This window comes from Coregonus clupeaformis, unplaced genomic scaffold, assembly GCF_020615455.1.
Source record: "Coregonus clupeaformis isolate EN_2021a unplaced genomic scaffold, ASM2061545v1 scaf0169, whole genome shotgun sequence".
Taxonomy (NCBI): domain Eukaryota; kingdom Metazoa; phylum Chordata; class Actinopteri; order Salmoniformes; family Salmonidae; genus Coregonus; species Coregonus clupeaformis.
The window spans coordinates 117595-136518 of NW_025533624.1; positions in this window are offsets into that span (position 1 = coordinate 117595).

Consider the following 18924-nt stretch of genomic DNA (forward strand, 5'->3'; position numbering starts at 1 on the left):
ATGATAAGAATTACAGACCTCTACATGCTTTGTAAGTATGAAAACCTGCAAAATCGGCAGTGTATCAAATACTTGTTCTCCCCACTGTATATTATTTAGGGTTAGGAAAGTATTTATGAATAATAACAAAATAAAAAAAGGTTTGGAGAGCCTTTATACACAAAATATATTGGTGAATCAAAAATACATTGGTTTGATTCATCCTGAAAGTTGTCCTATTCAATTGTTCAATTCATGAAATATTGAAAGGTGAGAAAAGTGTACAATAGGGGTTGAACAGTAGTCCTATAAATCTACCTTAATAATCCTCACTAATCATGGAACTGTGATGACAACAGTCCAGTCGACATGAACCGTAAACCAGTCTCCAGGTTTAAACCGCTACATATTGTCTGCGTTCCATAATGATTAAAATACGCTACGTGCCCAATTATTACACAACTTGTAATAGGTTAGCTTAATATGATCTACTGTACTATTGCAAGCGATCCTCAGGAACAACCACACAAAAATGACTGAGGAAAGAAAGGTAAACTAACGATGTAACGGAATGATATAAATGTATGCAAACTAACATGTTAGTGACAGTTATAAATGTATGTGGGTATAAATGTAAATGTCAATTATTTATTAGCTAGCTAGTTAGCAAGCCAGCACCGGCAGCTAGCTAACTAGTAATGGTAGCTAGCTAGCTACCACATACCAGAGTTTAATAAACATATTTTATCAAGCTAGCTACTTTGTGTGAAGCAGGAGTTTAGGGTTAACATTAGAGATGTTGCTAGCTATTTTGTTATTGTTCGTCAAGGACAGGAAGTTCCATTTGCTAAGCAAGCTAGACCATGAGACATCCCAAAAATGGGTCTTCTTACTAAAACGTCTGTAGCATTCGAATGGTTTGGCCTACAAACTAATATGACTCTCACGAACATGACAAGCCCCACGGGACTCATCTGAATGTAATGCATACAAATGAATGGAAGTATGGAGGTAGTTTTTGTAGCAACAAAAATAAGGGGTTAAATACATTTATGTGTAAAAAAAATATATACAGTATATATGTATTTCCTGAGCTTTCTTATATCTCAAAGATATAGGGACAGACACTTCAAAACCTGATTCCTTATGATTCATTTTTTTGACTGTAATTTTTGCCATTTATGAATTTGTTATTTAATGAGTTGCTATGGGCTATAGTAGTAAAGGGCAAATGTTATATTTTATAACATTTTTTTTATATATTTTTTTTTATACCAAAGTATGATAGCTAAGAAGATGGAGAAAATTCTGGAATTTGATTGCAAATATGTGGAGGGAGTCGAAAAGAGAATACACAGAATGCTGTTGTATATACAGTGGCACCTGTCTCCGGATTACATATTCAAACTAAGGGCAACCACGGCATCCGTGACAGAGAGGGAGAAACGTTCATCCATGTATTCGGGTAAGAGAGTATAACTAGCTACATTCTCAGATATTATACATTTCTGATTTTGTCAGAAAGTTGTTTTCATTGCAAGTTAAAGCATACTATTAGCTAACTAACGTTAAATGGCTGGCTCGCTAGCTAACATTATGTGTATGATCTGTGTAGTAATATTATTCGTATCTCAGAGCCATTTGCATTGCTAGTCATAGCCTAATGTTAGCTAGCTAGCTAACATTGAACCTAGTTGGTAAGTTTTAGCTACCAGCAGATTCATGCAGGGTAGTAAAGTTATGAGTTGGGATTATGGTTAATTGTTTAGCTAGCTATCTAGCTAGCTACATGTCTAAACAAAAGACTCCAGTATTCAAGTAACCATTTCAATGTATCGTTTACACCTTCTGTATCCTGTGCATGTGACAAAAACACTTTGATTTGATTTGATATAGTGTGTGTTTACCAGAGACGGTAATGTGAAGACCAACATGACCTGCACCAAAGTCAAATTAGGATATAACGCTAGGCCAACGAGACAGTGTCCAAAATCTAAAATTATCTTGTAGAATGCCCTGCTTTTATTTTGTCACACTCACAACCGTAAGCTATTTTCTGTAATTATCTCGCCATTAACTTTTAAATAATGATCTTGTTGTGAGTTTATTTTCCTGTATTAATGAATACAACTTAGCTAAAGTTAAGACGTTGTCAGCTATATGATATGGTCATTATTTGAACTGGCTAGCCAGCTAACTTAACGTTAGCTAGCTAGCTAACAATCTAGAAGCGAACCAAAACATTGTTTAGAAAGTTGCTCTTAGTTGCCTGGTTTGCTAGATAATAAATTCATTTTTAAACGGATGGGTTTATTGGTGTTTAAATACACCAGTTATTTTATGTTGGACCACCAACTGATGACATGCAGCCTGTCGTTTTTGTCTTTATACTTTTTCATAACAACAACGACAAGTTTGATGTTCGACGACAATAGAATGTTCATGATGTCACTGTGACAACTGTCTACAGACATGTCAATAGACATAGTATAAACCAGCCTTTAGTCTTGAAATCTTTGGTTGTTTAGTACACTACCATACTCACTCTGTTTAGCACATGTGAATCCCTAAAGAGATGGGTGGGGCTAAGGCTTAAGAGGGTTTGAACGATGCTGAATGGGTGTTGACAAAGAAGAGCTCTCCAGTAGGTGTACCAAAACATTCAAGGCACTTTTTGTGGGGTTACAAGTTTATCAACTTTCAAAGCAGAATTACTTTCCCATTGTTCCTCAACTGGATTTACCATTGTTTAGCTCTGAGTCTCTACTTTTATCCAATGTAAAAAACACAACTTCAAATTTTACTACATAAGACTGAATCGAGCGGGCTAAATCTGATTATTATGTAACCACTCTTTCGGTTTGTAATGGAAACCCGGCTAAATTCTGGAAAACTGTCAAATCCCTGAAGGGTTCTACTTCCACCTCTCTGCCACAACAAATTAATTCAGACACTGGTCTCATTATGGAAAAAAAATGCAATCATAGATGCATTTAATCACCATTTTATCTCTTTGAAAGATTTTCTAAGCCTATTCACAATGATATTCGGCTGGATGCTGATAGGGGAAACTTGCTGAATGATCAGAGAAATTATAGTCAAAGCTTTTCTTTTAGGCTTTTTACAGAAAAATAAGTCCTGGATGCTTTGCTAGCAGTAGACAACAAGAAATCCACAGAGGCTGACCAGTTGGATCTTGGTAACCCAAGACCTGCACAAGGCTGGGATGGGCTACAGGACAATAGGCAAGCAGCTTGGTGAGAAGGCAACAACTGTTGGCGCAATTATTAGAAAATGGAAGAAGTTCAAGATGACGGTCAATCACCCTCGGTCTGGGTCTCCATGCAAGATCTCACCTCGTGGGGCATCAATGATCAAGAGGAAGGTGAGGGATCAGCCCAGAACTACACGGCAGGACCTGGACAATGACCTGAAGAGAGCTGGGACCACAGTCTCAAAGAAAACCATTAGTAACACATTACGCCGTCATGGATTAAAATCCTGCAGCGCACGCAAGGTCCCCCTGCTCAAGCCAGCGCATGTCCAGGCCCGTCTGAAGTTTGCCAATGACCATCTGGATGATCCAGAGGAGGAATGGGAGAAGGTCATGTGGTCTGATGAGACAAAAATATAGCTTTTTGGTCTAAACTCAACTCGCCGTGTTTGGAGGAAGAAGGATGAGTACAACCCCAAGAACACCATCCCAACCGTGAAGCATGGAGGTGGAAACGTCATTCTTTGGGGATGCTTTTCTGCAAAGGGGACAGGACGACTGCACCGTATTGAGGGGAGGATGGATGGGGCCATGTATCGCGTATCCTTTGTGGAGGAGCAAGACCCTGGCATGTCAGCATAGCCGCCCTATTTGCGCTGTCGTCTTGGGGGCAGTGACAAGGTGACTGGTCGGCGTCTCCTTGGCTTGGATCTCGTGAAGGACATAGAGGTGGCTTCCCTCACAGACGTTTCAAAGCTTCAGGAAATGTATGCATTAGGATAAACTATGGCTAGAAATTATTACTAAGTAATAGCAGAGAATGAGCAGTAATAGCATAAACAACAGTATAGCACATTATACAATAGACTAGCATAGCTTAGGATAGCATAATGGCATCTATATCAGCAATAGCATGTTATGGTAATAGCATAGTGTAGAATAGCTAACTCTCTCTCCTCTGCTCTTGTCCTTCTAGACCTGTCTGCTGCCTTTGATACTGTGAACCATCAGATCCTCCTCTCCACCCTCTCCGAGCTGGGCATCTCCGGCGCGGCTCACTCTTGGATTGCGTCCTACCTGACCGGTCGCTCCTACCAAGTGGCGTGGCGAGAAGCTGTCTCCGCACCATGTGCTCTCACCACTGGTGTCCCCCAGGGCTCAGTTAGGCCCTCTCCTATTCTCGCTATACACCAAGTCACTTGGCTCTGTCATATCCTCACATGGCCTCTCCTATCATTGCTACGCAGACGACACACAACTAATCTTCTCCTTTCCCCCTTCTGATAACCAGGTGGCGAATCGCATCTCTGCATGTCTGCCAGACATATCAGTATGGATGACGGATCACCACCTCAAGCTGAACCTTGGCAAGACGGAGCTTCTCTTCCTCCCGGGGAAGGACTGCCCGTTCCATGATCTCGCCATCACGGTTGACAACTCAGTTGTGTCCTCCTCCCAGAGTGCGAAGAGCCTTGGCGTGACCCTGGACAACACCCTGTCATTCTCCGCTAACATCAAGGCGGTGACCCGATCCTGTAGGTTCATGCTCTACAACATTCGGAGAGTACGACCCTGCCTTACACAGCAAGCGGCACAGGTCCTAATCCAGGCACTTGTCATCTCCCGTCTGGATTACGGAAACTCGCTGTTGGCTGGGCTCCCTGCCTGTGCCATTAAACCCCTACAACTCATCCAGAATGCCGCAGCCTGTCTGGTGTTCAAACTTCCCAAGTTCTCTCACGTCACCCCGCTCCTCCGCACACTCCACTGGCTTCCAGTTGAAGCTCGCATCTGCTACAAGACCATGGTGCTTGCCTACGGAGCTGTGAGGGGAATGGCACCTCCGTACCTTCAGGCTCTGATCAGTCCCTACACCCAAACGAGGGCATTGCATTCATCCACCTCTGGCCTGCTGGCTCCCCTACCTCTGCGGTAGCACAGTTCCCGCTCAGCCTAGTCAAAACTGTTTGCTTTACTGGCACCCCAATGGTGGAACAAGCTCCCTCACGACGCCAGGACAGCGGAATCACTCACCACCGTCCCGAGACATTTGAAACCCCACCTCTTTAAGGAATACCTGGGATAGGATAAAGTAATCCTTCTACCCCCCCAACAAACATTGTAAAGTGGTTATCCCACTGGCTATAAGGTGAATGCACCAATTTGTAAGTCGCTCTGGATAAGAGCGTCTGCTAAATGACGTAAATGTAATGTAAATGTAGATTAGCAGTAGTGGCAAGCAGTATTAGCAGGTGGTTGAATTAGCATGAGAGACCAGGTATTAGCGATACTATAGCTTAGCATAAGCAACTATAGCATGTAATAGCTCAGCATAGAGCAGTACTAAGAAATTAGCATAAATGATAAATAACAACTATAGCAACTGAGGTAGCATATTGTAGTGCAATATCAGAAGGTAAATAGCAGTAAACATCATATAAAAGTGTAGAAATTTGTTTATAAAGTGCAATGATAATGGCTATAAAACCCAGCAATAAAAAATGCTTATACCAACAATATTAAACAAGCACACAAAACACTCTTTACAATCGGAAACCCCAGCTAGCATGTTAGTCATGCAAACCATGCAGAAATAATCCAGCAGTGATGTCACCGGATATACCTGAAACCAGAAGTAATTGTAAGTGACACTAAAAACAGATTATTGCCATCATTTTTCAGAATAATTACTGAATGTTTTCATGTAACAAATCAAACATTAAAATACCGTTATAGAAGGTAAAGTAAAAAATCCAAACTGGTCTGAGAATGAATACCTGTATGAACAAAAATATAAATCCAACATGCAACAATTTCAAAGATTTTACTGAGTTACAGTTCAAACAAGGAAATCAGTCAATTGACATACATTCATTAGGCCCTAATCTATGGATTTCATATGACTGGGAATAGAGATATGCATCTGTTGGTCAAAGATACCTTAGAAAAAAAGGTAGGGGCGTGGATAAAAAAAAACTGTCAGTATCTGGTGTGACCACCATTTGCCTCATGCAGCGCGACACAGCTCCTTCGAATAGAGTTGAATTGATCAGTCTGTTGTTTGTGGCCTGTGGAATGTTGTCCCAATCCTCTTCAATGGCTGTGTGAAGTTGCTGGATATTGGAACTGGAACACGCTGTTGTACACGTCAATCCAGTGCATCCCAAACATGCTCAATGTGTGACATGTCTGGCGAATATGCAGGCCATGGAAGAACTGGGACATTTTCAGCTTCCAGCAATTGTGTACAGATCCTTACGACCTGGGGCCTGCATTATAATGCTGAAACATGAGGTGATGGCGGCGGGTGAATGGCACGACAATGGGCCTCAGGATCTCATCACGGTATTTCTGTGCATTCAAATTGCCATCGATAAAATGCAATTGTGTTCGTTGTCGGTAGCTTATGCCTGCCCATACCATAACTGCACCGCCACCATGTGGGGCACTCTGTTCACAACGTTTACATCAGCAAACCACTCGCCCACACGATGCCATACACGCTGTCTGCCATCTGCCATCTGCCCAGGACAGTTGAAACCAGGATTCATCCATGAAGAGCACACTTCTCCAGCATTCCAGTGGCCATCGAAGGTGAGCATTTGCCCACTGAAGTCGGTTACGACACCGAACTGATGTCAGGTCAAGACCCTGGTGAGGACAACGAGCACGCAGATGAGCTTCCCTGAGACGGTTTCTGAGAGTTTGTGCAGAAATCCTTCGGTTGTGCAAACCCACAGTTTCATCAGCTGTCCGGGTGGCTGGTCTCAGATGATCCCGCAGGTGAAGAAGCCGGATGTGGAGGTCCTGGGCTGGCGTGGTTACATGTGGTCTGTGGTTGTGAGGCCAGTTGGACGTACTCCCAAATATCTATAAAACAACGGTAGAGAAATGAACATTTAATTCTCTGACAACAGCTCTGGTGGACATTCCTGCAGTCAGCATGCCAATTGCATTGTGCCGTGTGACAAAACTGCACATTTTAGAGTGGCCTTTTATTGTCCCCAGTACAAGGTGCACCTGTGTAATGATCATGCTGTTTAATCAACTTCTTGATATGCCACACCTGTCAGGTGGATGGATCTTGGCAAATGAGCAATGCTCACTAAGAGGGAGGTAAACGAATTTGAAGCTTTTTTTTTGTGTGCACATATTGGGATATTTTATTTCAGCTCATGAAACTTGGTACCAACACTTTACATATTTTTGTTCAGTGTAGTTTGACCTAACATGAATTTTGTGATGTCATTTGTGGCCTGTGGAATGTTGTAGGTTTGCAAGAATGGTACTTTGTAGATCAGTTGGTAGAGCATGGTGCTTGTAACGCCAGGGTAGTTGGTTTGATTCCCGGGACCATCCATACGCAAAATGATGCAAGCATTACTGTAAGTCGCTTTGGATAAAAGTTTTTGCTAAATGGCACATATATTATGGGGGAGAGTGATCAGGAGTTTTTCAGACATGCACACTGAGCATTCCCTGCAGTACACATTGTCAGGAAACCTGAGAGACACTGTTCATTCCCGGTAAATTTCCTGGAATACTCGACCCGATCACGGCAGGTATGCAGACATGTTCAGCCTGTCTGAACATGTACCTGTTTGTTTCCCAACGTACATGCAGGGTGTGTATGTGTGTGACACGGCTTTGATAACTCCCAATAACTGTTTGTTTGTGGTAAAGTGTTCTGGAATTTTCAAACCAGAAACTAATCTTTTCATGTAATGGTTAATGTCCTTTTTCTTTTTCTATTCTTCAGGACATATCAAAGTATTTTTGTTCACGGTTCGTTACTTCCTGAAACAGGTCAACTCAAAAGGTCAAGCTTTTGAGGTGCTCTTCACTGTCGAAAAGGATACATCCTCCTGGGCTTCCGGTGGTGGGTCAGGTTCAGGTGGAAGGTCAAGCTCTGTCTCTCTTGTATGTCCACAGTTAGGAGCATAGTCCTGGGGGTCGTTGTTTTTCTCGTTCTCTCAGCATGTCTCTGCTGGGGTGTTGGACCACATGAGCATTGACATGGCGATGACTCATTTGGACTTGGTAGGTCAAAGGTCCTCTGTGTCGCAGTATCACACCTGAGTTCTGAATTCACGTACCATCACCCTCTCTCCCTCTTTGAATTCTCTGACAGTCTTTCTGTGTCTATATATATGTTTTTACATTTTAGTCATTTTCGAAGACACTCTTATACAGAGCGACTTACAGTTAGTTTTTTCATCTTATGATAGCTAGGTGGGACAACCACATATATCAGTAATAGTAAGTAAATGTTTTTAAATAAAGTAGCTATCAGCAAAGTCTGTGCTAGTAGTGGGGGAAAAGTCAAATACGAGTGTTAGTTCACACATCTTTCTTGGAGGGGGTGGGGGTTGAGCGGGAGCTGCCCTCCTGTAGGGGTGGGAGGGCCAAGAGACCAGAGGTGGCAGAACAGAGTACTCGGGTTGGGGTGTAGGGTTTGAGCATAGCCTGAAGGTAGGGAGGGGCAGTTCCTGTTGCTGCTCCGTAGGCAAGTACCATGGTCTTGGTGTCTGTCATGAGCTTTCACCTGCTGTAGCTGGTGCTTAGCCACAGTGTTTGACAAGTCTGGTTTCGGTTTCAGCAGTGTCAGGCGGGTACGTGGTTGGTATTTCAGAAACAGTTCAGCTGGTATACATTCCGTTACTGTGTCTGGTGTGTTCCGGTAGGTGAACAGGAAGCGGGCAAGCCTTTGATGGGTGGGTCGAGTCTAGTCGAGGCCTTCTTAAAAAGTTTGCATGTCTCTCTCCACTGCTCTGTTTGATGCCGGATGGTAAGGTGGTGTCACGACTTCGGCCGAAGCTGCCTCCCCTCCTTGTTCGGGCAGGTTTCGGCATTCGTCGTTGTCACACCCTGGCTCTGGGACTCTATATGTTGAGCCAGGGTGTGTTCATTCTATGTGTTCTGTTTCTTTGTTTGGGTGTTCTAGGTTGTCTGTTTCTATGTTTGCCTGTGTGACTCCCAATCAGAGGCAACGAGTGTCAGCTGTCGGCTGGTTGTCTCTGATTGGGAGCCATATTTAATCTGTATGTTTTCCCTTGGGTGTTTTGGGTTTTTGTTCCGTGTCGGTATTTGGTTACCGTGGACTTCACGAGTTTTGTATTGTTTTGTATATTTTAACTAATTAAAGTCATGTTTGTTTCACACGCTGCGCCTTGGTCTACTCACTCCTACGACGATCGTGACAGAAAAACCCACCATACCAGGACCAAGCAGCGTGTCCAGGAACACACGCAGGAGGTGACTCTTGTGGATGTCCTCCTCGGTTGGGGGCAGATTACTGAGGAGGAGGCCGTCCGGTACCGGAAGGCGATGAAGGGGGAGATCCAGGCAGGAGTGGAGAAGCGGCGTCAACCGGGCCGTGGTCGGACAGGCGAGAGGCACCCCCAATAATTTTTTAGGGGTGGGCACACGGCATGGGCGACTGGGCAGCAGGAGGCTGCCACAGGGCGAAATGGGAGACGAGGAGAGAAGGCCACCGGGTTACGGGAGCCATTGGCGAGAGGAGGGAAGGAAGTTGTAGAGGCACGGCGAGAGGTACTGAGGTGTATTGCCAGTCCGGTCCGGCCCGTTCCTGATCCCCGTTTAAGGCCAGTGGTGTGTGTTCCCAGTACGGCCCGGCCTGTTCCTGCTCCACGCACCAAGCCTACGGTGTGCGTCGCCAGCCCTGCCCGGCCTGTTCCTGCTCCACGCACCAAGCCTACGGTGTGCGTCGACAGCCCAGCCCGGCCTGTCCCTGCTCCATGCACCAAACCTACGGTGTGCGTCGCCAGCCCAGCCCGGCCTGTTCCTGCTCCACGCACCAAGCCTACGGTGTGCGTCGCCAGCCCTGTCCGGCCTGTCCCTGCTCCACGCACCAAGCCTACGGTGTGCGTCGACAGCCCAGCCCGGCCTGTTCCTGCTCCATGCACCAAGCCTACGGTGTGCGTCGCCAGCCCTGTCCGGCCTGTCCCTGCTCCACGCACCAAGCCTACGGTGTGCGTCGACAGCCCAGCCCGGCCTGTTCCTGCTCCACGCACCAAGCCTACGGTGTGCGTCGCCAGCCCTGTCCGGCCTGTCCCTGCTCCACGCACCAAGCCTACGGTGTGCGTCGACAGCCCAGCCCGGCCTGTTCCTGCTCCACGCACCAAGCCTACGGTGTGCGTCGCCAGCCCTGCCCGGCCTGTTCCTGCTCCACGCACCAAGCCTACGGTGTGCGTCGCCAGCCCTGCCCGGCCTGTTCCTGCTCCACGCACCAAGCCTACGGTGTGCGTCGACAGCCCAGCCCGGCCTGTACCTGCTCCACGCACCAAGCCTACGGGGTGCGTCGTCAGCCCAGCCCGGCCTGTCCCTGCTCCACGCACCAAGCCTACGGGGTGCGTCGACAGCCCTGCCCGGCCTGTTCCTGCTCCACGCACCAAGCCTACGGTGTGCGTCGACAGCCCAGCCCGGCCTGTACCTGCTCCACGCACCAAGCCTACGGGGTGCGTCGTCAGCCCAGCCCGGCCTGTCCCTGCTCCACGCACCAAGCCTACGGGGTGCGTCGACAGCCCAGCCCGGCCTGTCCCTGCTCCACGCACCAAGCCTACGGGGTGCGTCGTCAGCCCAGCCCGGCCTGTCCCTGCTCCACGCACCAAGCCTACAGGGTGCGTCGACAGCCCAGCCCGGCCTGTCCCTGTTCCACGCACCAAACCTACGGTGTGCGTCGCCAGCCCGGCCTGTTCCTGCTCCACGCACCAAGCCTACGGTGTGCGTCGCCAGCCCTGCCCGGCCTGTCCCTGCTCCACGCACCAAGCCTACAGTGTGCGTCGCCAGCCCTGTCCGGCCTGTCCCTGCTCCACGCACCAAGCCTACGGTGTGCGTCGTCAGCCCAGCCCGGCCTGTCCCTGCTCCACGCACCAAGCCTACGGGGTGTGTCGCCAGCCCGGCCCGGCCTGTCCCTGCTCCACGCACCAAGTCTACGGTGCGCGTCGCCAGCCCGGTCCGGCCTGTTCCTGCCACTCGCACCAAGTCTACGGTGCGTGTCGCCAGCCCGGCCCGGCTCGTTCCTGCCACTCGCACCAAGCCAGGGGTGCGAGTCGTCAGTCCGGCACAATCCGTGCCTGGGTCATCGGTGCCAGATCAGGTACCGCTTTATTGCTCCCCAACGGAGCTGAAGCTAGCCGCTCCTGCTACGTCCAGGTCAGCTCCAGCCAGTGGAGCCAGACTGGACCAGGGGCGCTATGGGGGGTTCATTGGAGGGTGGTGGTCAAGGCCGGAGGCAGAACCGCCGCCGAGGAGGTATGCCCGCCCAGCCCTCCCCTGTTTTGCTTTAGTTGAGGCGCGGTCGCAGTCCGCGCCTTTAGGGGGGGGGGGGTACTGTCACACCCTGGCTCTGGGACTCTATATGTTGAGCCAGGGTGTGTTCATTCTATGTGTTCTGTTTCTTTGTTTGGGTGTTCTAGGTTGTCTGTTTCTATGTTTGCCTGTGTGACTCCCAATCAGAGGCAACGAGTGTCAGCTGTCGGCTGGTTGTCTCTGATTGGGAGCCATATTTAATCTGTATGTTTTCCCTTGGGTGTTGTGGGTTTTTGTTCCTTGTCGGTCTTTGTCACCGTGGACTTCACGAGTCGTTTATTGTTTTGGTTTTTGTGCTTTAATATAATAAAGTATGATGTTCGCTCAACACGCTGCGCATTGGTCTACTTCGCTTCAAGACGATCGTGACAGTCGTCACCGGAGTACTAACCACTGCCGCCCCAATCATCATCACAATTGTCTTGTCACGTTATCACACACACCTGGTTCTAATCCCCTAATTAGTCTGTGTATAAGTGTTCCCTCTGCCCCCTTGTCCTTGTGGGTGATTGTTTATTGTGAAGGTTAGTGAAGCTCGGTGGAGCTCGCGTATTTTGTTCGACGGGAGTATTTTTCCTGTGTGCCTTGTATTTTCCAGTGCACCTGTTTTGTGCCCTGGAGTGTGTTTGACGCAGTTCTACGTAAACCTGTATTTTGCGGATTAAAGCCTGTTATTCTGTGATTTACCATCCTGTGCCTGACTCCTTCAACACCACCTCATCACAGAATCACCCACCCTTCATATGGAGTCAGCGGGACAAGAGCGCATGCCTGGAGTCGTGGCACAGGTCCAGGAGCATTCCACAATGCTGGCCAGCTTGAGAGAAGCGATGGACAACCTGAAGAGGAGAGAACCCGATCTGTCGAGACCAGCTGGCCATCTGGATCCAGCCACCTACACCCCAGCACCCAGAGGGATCCAGATATCCCGACCACGGGCGTTTGATGGGACGATGGCGCTGTGCCAGGGATTCCTCCTCCAATTGGAGCTTTACTTCGCCAGCATCAGGCCGGAACCATCGGAGCGGGAGAGGGTGTCCGTCCTCGTTTCCTGCCTCTGTGGGAAAGCCCTGGAGTGGGCCAACGCGGTGTGGAACGAAGGAGGAGCCGCGTTGGAAGACTACAGGGAGTTCGCTCGCCTCTTTCGGGCGGTCTTTGATCACCCGCCCGAGGGTAGATAGGCGGGTGAGCGACTGGTCCATCTGAGGCAGGGGACGAGGACCATGCGTTGGAGTCTCGGACGCTGGCAGCGGAGTCCGGGTGGAACGAGCGGGCTTTGATCGACCATTTCCGGTGCCATCTGCGGGAGGACATCCGACGGGAGCTAGCCTGCCGAGACACCATGTTGTCCTTCAACAAACTGGTGGACATGGCCATTCGTTTGGACAACCTGCTGGCAGCCAGAGGACGTCCTGGTAGGGGTCTGCCCGTTTCCACCCCGGAAGACTCGGATCCCGAGCCGATGGAGCTGGGTGGAGCTGCCGGCCGAGAGAGCGGAGGAGGACAGCGACAGTGCCACTCTGGTGGCACGATGGGACAATACACTACACGTCGGAGTGAACATTCTTTTGGGCCGGGAGGCAGCAGGCAGGGCACTCACGCAGCACCCCAGGTATCGAACACCCACACTTGTTCAGAGCTCTCTGCTGCGCACTGTACCCTACCTATCTACTTTCCCGATCTCATGGTAGTTCCCCAGTGTAAGGCGCTAGTCGATTCAGGCACAGCTGGGAACTTCATGGACAGGGCATTCGCACGCCGTCAAGGCATAACATTGGTTCTCCTATCCATTCCACTCCCCATCAGAGCACTCGATAGTCAACCAATAGGGTCCGGGTTTGTTACGGAAGTCATGATACCAGTCACCATGATCACCCAGGAGACTCATTTTGAGCCGGTAATTTTTTCGATTATTGAATCTCCTGCTTTCCCTGTGGTATTAGGTATGCCTTGGCTAGCACTCCACAATCCCACCTTCTCATGACCGCAGAGGGCTCTCACGGATAGGTGTCTAGATGTTTCCGTTGGTGCAACCACAGTGGAAAGTCCAGACAGTACCTCCACCGTGAGCATTCCCCCTGAATACCTCGATTTGGCGCAAGCGTTCTCTAAAACGCAGGTGACTAAATTACCACCTCATCGGGCGGGGGATTGCGCGATAAACCTCCGGGTAGACGCTGTACCTCCCAGGAGTCATATATACACCCTGTCACAGGCTGAAACGGTGGCTATGGAAACCTATGTCACCGAGTCCCTGTGCCAGGGGTATATACGTCCCTCCACTTCACCCGCCTCCTCGAGTTTCTTCTTTGTGAAGAAGAAGGATGGAGGTCTGCGTCCGTGCAATGATTATCGACCACTGAACAGGGAGACGATAAGATTTTGTTATCCTCTCCCCCTCATTCCTTCTTTGATTGAATCAATGCATGGAGCGCGCTTCTTCACCAAATTAGATCTCAGGAGTGCGTACAACCTGGTGCGTATCCGAGAGGGAGATGAGTGGAAGACAGCATTCAGCACAACCACGGGGCATTATGAATACGTGGTGATGCCCTATGTTTTGATGAATGCTCCCTCAGTTTTCCAATCCTTTGTGAATGAGGTGTTTCGGGACATGCTTGGTCGCGGTTAGTGGTCTACATCGACGACATCCTGGTGCATGTGTCCCTGGTTCGCAAGGTTATGGCCTGACTATTGGAAAATGACCTTTATGCTAAGGCAGAGAAGTATATGTTTTTCCAGCAGTCCGTCTCCTTCCTTGGATACCGCATTTCCACCTCAGGTGTTGAGATGGAGGGAGATCGCATTTCAGCCGTGTGTAATTGGCCGACTCCAACCACGGTTAAGGAGGTGCAGCGCTTCCTTGGCTTTGCCAACTAGTATCTGAGGTTTATCCAGGGCTTTGGCAAGATCGCAGCTCCTATTACTTCCCTGTTGAAGGGTGGGCCGTCCCGGCTCCGCTGGTCTGCTGAGGCTGACCTTCAGCAAACTGCGGGGTCTGTTCACCTCAGCCCCAGTACTGGCCCACCCCGATTCATCACTACCATTCGTAATGGAGGTGGATGCGTCCGAGGTTGGGATAGGAGCTGTCCTGTCTCAACGCTCGGGTACGCCACCCAAGCTCCGCCCCTGTGCCTTCTTCTCTAAGAAGCTCAGCCCGGCGGAGCAGAACTACGATGTTGGTGATCGGGAGCTGTTGGCTGTTGTCCGAGCCTTGACCGTGTGGAGGCATTGGCTCGAAGGGGCGAAACACCCTTTCCTTGTCTGGACGGACCACCGTAACCAGGAGTACATCCGGGCAGCGAGAAGGCTGAATCCTCGCCAGGCCAGGTGGGCCCTATACTTCACCCGGTTTAATTTTACACTATCATACATTCCGGGTACGAAGAACGTGAAGGCAGACGCACTGTCCCGGCTGTATGACACAGAAGAGAGGCCCAGAGACAACACCCCCATACTCCCGGCCTCCAGTATTGTGGCGCCGGTAGTATGGGCAATGGACGCGGTTATAGAGCAGGCATTACGCACAGATCCATCTCCACCGCAGTGTCTAGCTGGGCTGCGGTACGTGCCTGCTCTTATCCGTGATCGTCTGATCTTCTGGGCACACACGTCACCCTCTGGTCACCCAGGTATCGGCCGTACAGTGCGCTGCTTGAGTGGAAAGTACTGGTGGCCTACCTTGGCTAAGGATGTGAGGGTGTACGTCTCCTCCTGCTCGGTGTGCACCCAGAGTAAGGCACCTAGGCACCTCCCAACGGGTAAGCTACAACCATTACCAGTTCCACAACAACTATGGTCTCATCTTAGTATTGATTGTCTGACTGATCTTCCCCTCTCCCAGGGTAACACCAACATCCTGGTTGTTGTGGACCGCTTCTCCAAATCCTGCTGCCTCCTTCCTCTGCTTGGTCTCCCCACGGCCCTGCAGACTGCGGAGTCCCTGTTTATCACGTCTTCTGGCACTACGGGGTGCCAGAGGATATCGTGTCCGACCGAGGTCCACAGTTCACGTCCAAGGTTTGGAAGGCATTCATGGAACGTCTGGGGGTCTCGGTCAGCCTGACCTCTGGGTTCCACCCCGAGTCAAATGGGCAGGTGGAACGAGTAAATCAGGATGTGGGTAGGTTCCCGCGGTCCTACTGCCAGGACCGGCCGGGGGAGTGGTCGTGTTCTTGCCATGAGCAGAATATGCCCAGAACTCTCTCCGCCACTCCTCTACTAACCTAACACCATTCCAATGTGGTTTAGGTTACCAACCGGTTCTGGTACCGTGGCACCAGAGCCAGACCGAGGCTCCTGCGGTGGATGACTGGTTTCGGCGCACGGAGGAGACGTGGGACGCTGCCTACGTTCACCTCCAGCGCGCCGTGCGTCGTCAGAAGGCCAACGCTGACTGTCACTGCAGTGAGGCACCGGAATACCGGGGGATCGGGTCTGGCTCTCGACCCGGAATCTGCCCCTCCGCCTGCCCTACCGGAAGCTGAGTCCGCGGTTTGTGGGGCCGTTCATAGTCCTGAGGAGAATCAACGAAGTTACGTATAGGTTGTTACTTCCCCCTGATTACCTTATTAACCCCTCGTTTTATGTGTCTCTCCTCAGGCCGGTGGTGGTTGGTCCGCTCCAGGAGTCTGAGGTGCGGGAGGTTCCTCCACCTCCTCTGGACATCGAGGAGGCCCCGGTGTACTCTGTCCATGCCATCCTGGATTCGAGGCGTCGGGTGGGGGGCCTTCAGTACCTCATGGAGTGGGAGGGGTACGGTCCGAAGGAACGGTGCTGGGTCCCGGTGAGGGACATCCTAGATTCCTCCCTGTTGCGGGATTTCCACCGTCGCCATCCGGCTAGCCCTGCTCCGCGTCCTCCTGGCCGTCCCCGAGGCCGGGGTCGGCGCGCTGCTGGAGCTGCGCGTCAGGGGGGGTGTACTGTCCCTCCTTGTTCGGGCAGGCTTCGGCGTTCGTCGTCACCGGAGTACTACCCACTGCTGCCCCAATCATCATCACAATTTTCTTGTCTCGTTATCACACACACCTGGTTCTATCCCCTAATTAGTCTGTGTATAAGTGTTCCCTCTGCCCCCTTGTCCTTGTGGGTGATTGTTTATTGTGAAGGTTAGTGAAGCTCGGTGGAGCTTGTGTATTTTGTTCGACGGGAGTATTTTTCCTGTGTGCTTTGTATTTTCCAGTGCACCTGTTTTGTGCCCTGGAGTGTGTTTGACACAGTTTTGCGTAAACCTGTATTTTGCGGATTAAAGCCTGTTATTCTGTGATTTACCCTCCTGCACCTGACTCCTTCAACACCACCTCATCACAGGTGGTGACAGGATGTGCCTTACTCAATCGTTCTTGAGTAGCATTTCAAAGTTGTTTGACTTGAAAGGAGGGCCATTGTCCGAGATGAGCTCCTTAACTAGTCCGAATGATGCGAACAGGTGTCTGAGAAGATACATACAGTACTTTTTTTATCAAGGTCAAATATTATGTACAGTGGGGAAAAAAAGTATTTAGTCAGCCACCAATTGTGCAAGTTCTCCCACTTAAAAAGATGAGAGAGGCCTGTAATTTTCATCATAGGTACACGTCAACTATGACAGACAAATTGAGAAAAAAAAATCCTGAAAATCACATTGTAGGATTTTTAATGAATTTATTTGCAAATTATGGTGGAAAATAAGTATTTGGTCAATAACAAAAGTTTCTCAATACTTTTTTATATACCCTTTGTTGGCAATGACACAGGTCAAACGTTTTCTGTAAGTCTTCACAAGGTTTTCACACACTGTTGCTGGTATTTTGGCCCATTCCTCCATGCAAATCTCCTCTAGAGCAGTGATGTTTTGGGGCTGTCGCTGGGCAACACGGACTTTCAGATTTTCTATGGGGTTGAGATCTGGAGACTGGCTAGGCCACTCCAGGACCTTGAAATGCTTCTTACGAAGCCACTCCTTCGTTGCCCGGGCGGTGTGTTTGGGATCATTGTCATGCTGAAAGACCCAGCCACGTTTCATCTTCAATGCCCTTGCTGATGGAAGGAGGTTTTCACTCAAAATCTCACGATACATGGCCCCATTCATTCTTTCCTTTACACGGATCAGTCGTCCTGGTCCCTTTGCAGAAAAACAGCCCCAAAGCATGATGTTTCCACCCCCATGCTTCACAGTAGGTATGGTGTTCTTTGGATGCAACTCAGCATTCTTTGTCCTCCAAACACGACGAGTTGAGTTTTTACCAAAAAGTTATATTTTGATTTCATCTGACCATATGACATTCTCCCAATCCTCTTCTGGATCATCCAAATGCACTCTAGCAAACTTCAGACGGGCCTGGACATGTACTGGCTTAAGCAGAGGGACACGTCTTGCACTGCAGGATTTGAGTCCCTGGCGGCGTAGTGTGTTACTGATGGTAGGCTTTGTTACTTTGGTCCCAGCTCTCTGCAGGTAATTCACTAGGTCCCCCCGTGTGGTTCTGGGATTTTTGCTCACCGTTCTTGTGATAATTTTGACCCCACGGGGTGAGATCTTGCGTGGAGCCCCAGATCGAGGGAGATTATCAGTGGTCTTGTATGTCTTCCATTTACTAATAATTGCTCCCACAGTTGATTTCTTCAAACCAAGCTGCTTACCTATTGCAGATTCAGTCTTCCCAGCCTGGTGCAGGTCTACAATTTTGTTTCTGGTGTCCTTTGACAGCTCTTTGGTCTTGGCCATAGTGGAGTTTGGAGTGTGACTGTTTGAGCTTGTGGACAGGTGTCTTTTATACTGATAACAAGTTCAAACAGGTGCCATTAATACAGGTAACGAGTGGAGGACAGAGGAGCCTCTTAAAGAAGAAGTTACAGGTCTCTGAGAGCCAGAAATCTTGCTTGTTTGTAGGTGACCAAATACTTATTTTCCACCATAATTTGCAAATAAATTCATTAAAAATCCTACAATGTGATTTTCTGTTTTTTTTCCCCTCAATTTGTCTGTCATAGTTGACGTGTACCTATGATGAAAATTACAGGCCTCTCTCATCTTTTTAAGTGGGAGAAATTGCACAATTGGTGGCTGACTAAATACTTTTTCCCCCACTGTATGCTTTGGAATTATGTGTCCAATAATTCCAAAACATACATAATATTAGACCTTGATGAAAAAGTATTGTATGTCAACTAGGCAAATGAGAAAGCAAAAACAGTGCCAACAAACCAAAATCATATACTGTGTCGTCCAAGGGAGTGGACTAGGCAGTCAGTGTGTTGGTTGGTACAGAACCCTGGTATGGGACACAGGCATGCTGAAGGCTATAGCTGCTGCTTCAGCAATAGCTAATGGGGATCTGAATAAACCAATAACACACACACATTACCGCTTAGTAACAGCATAGTAACTAATATAGACAGATGTACATTACAGCTACTAT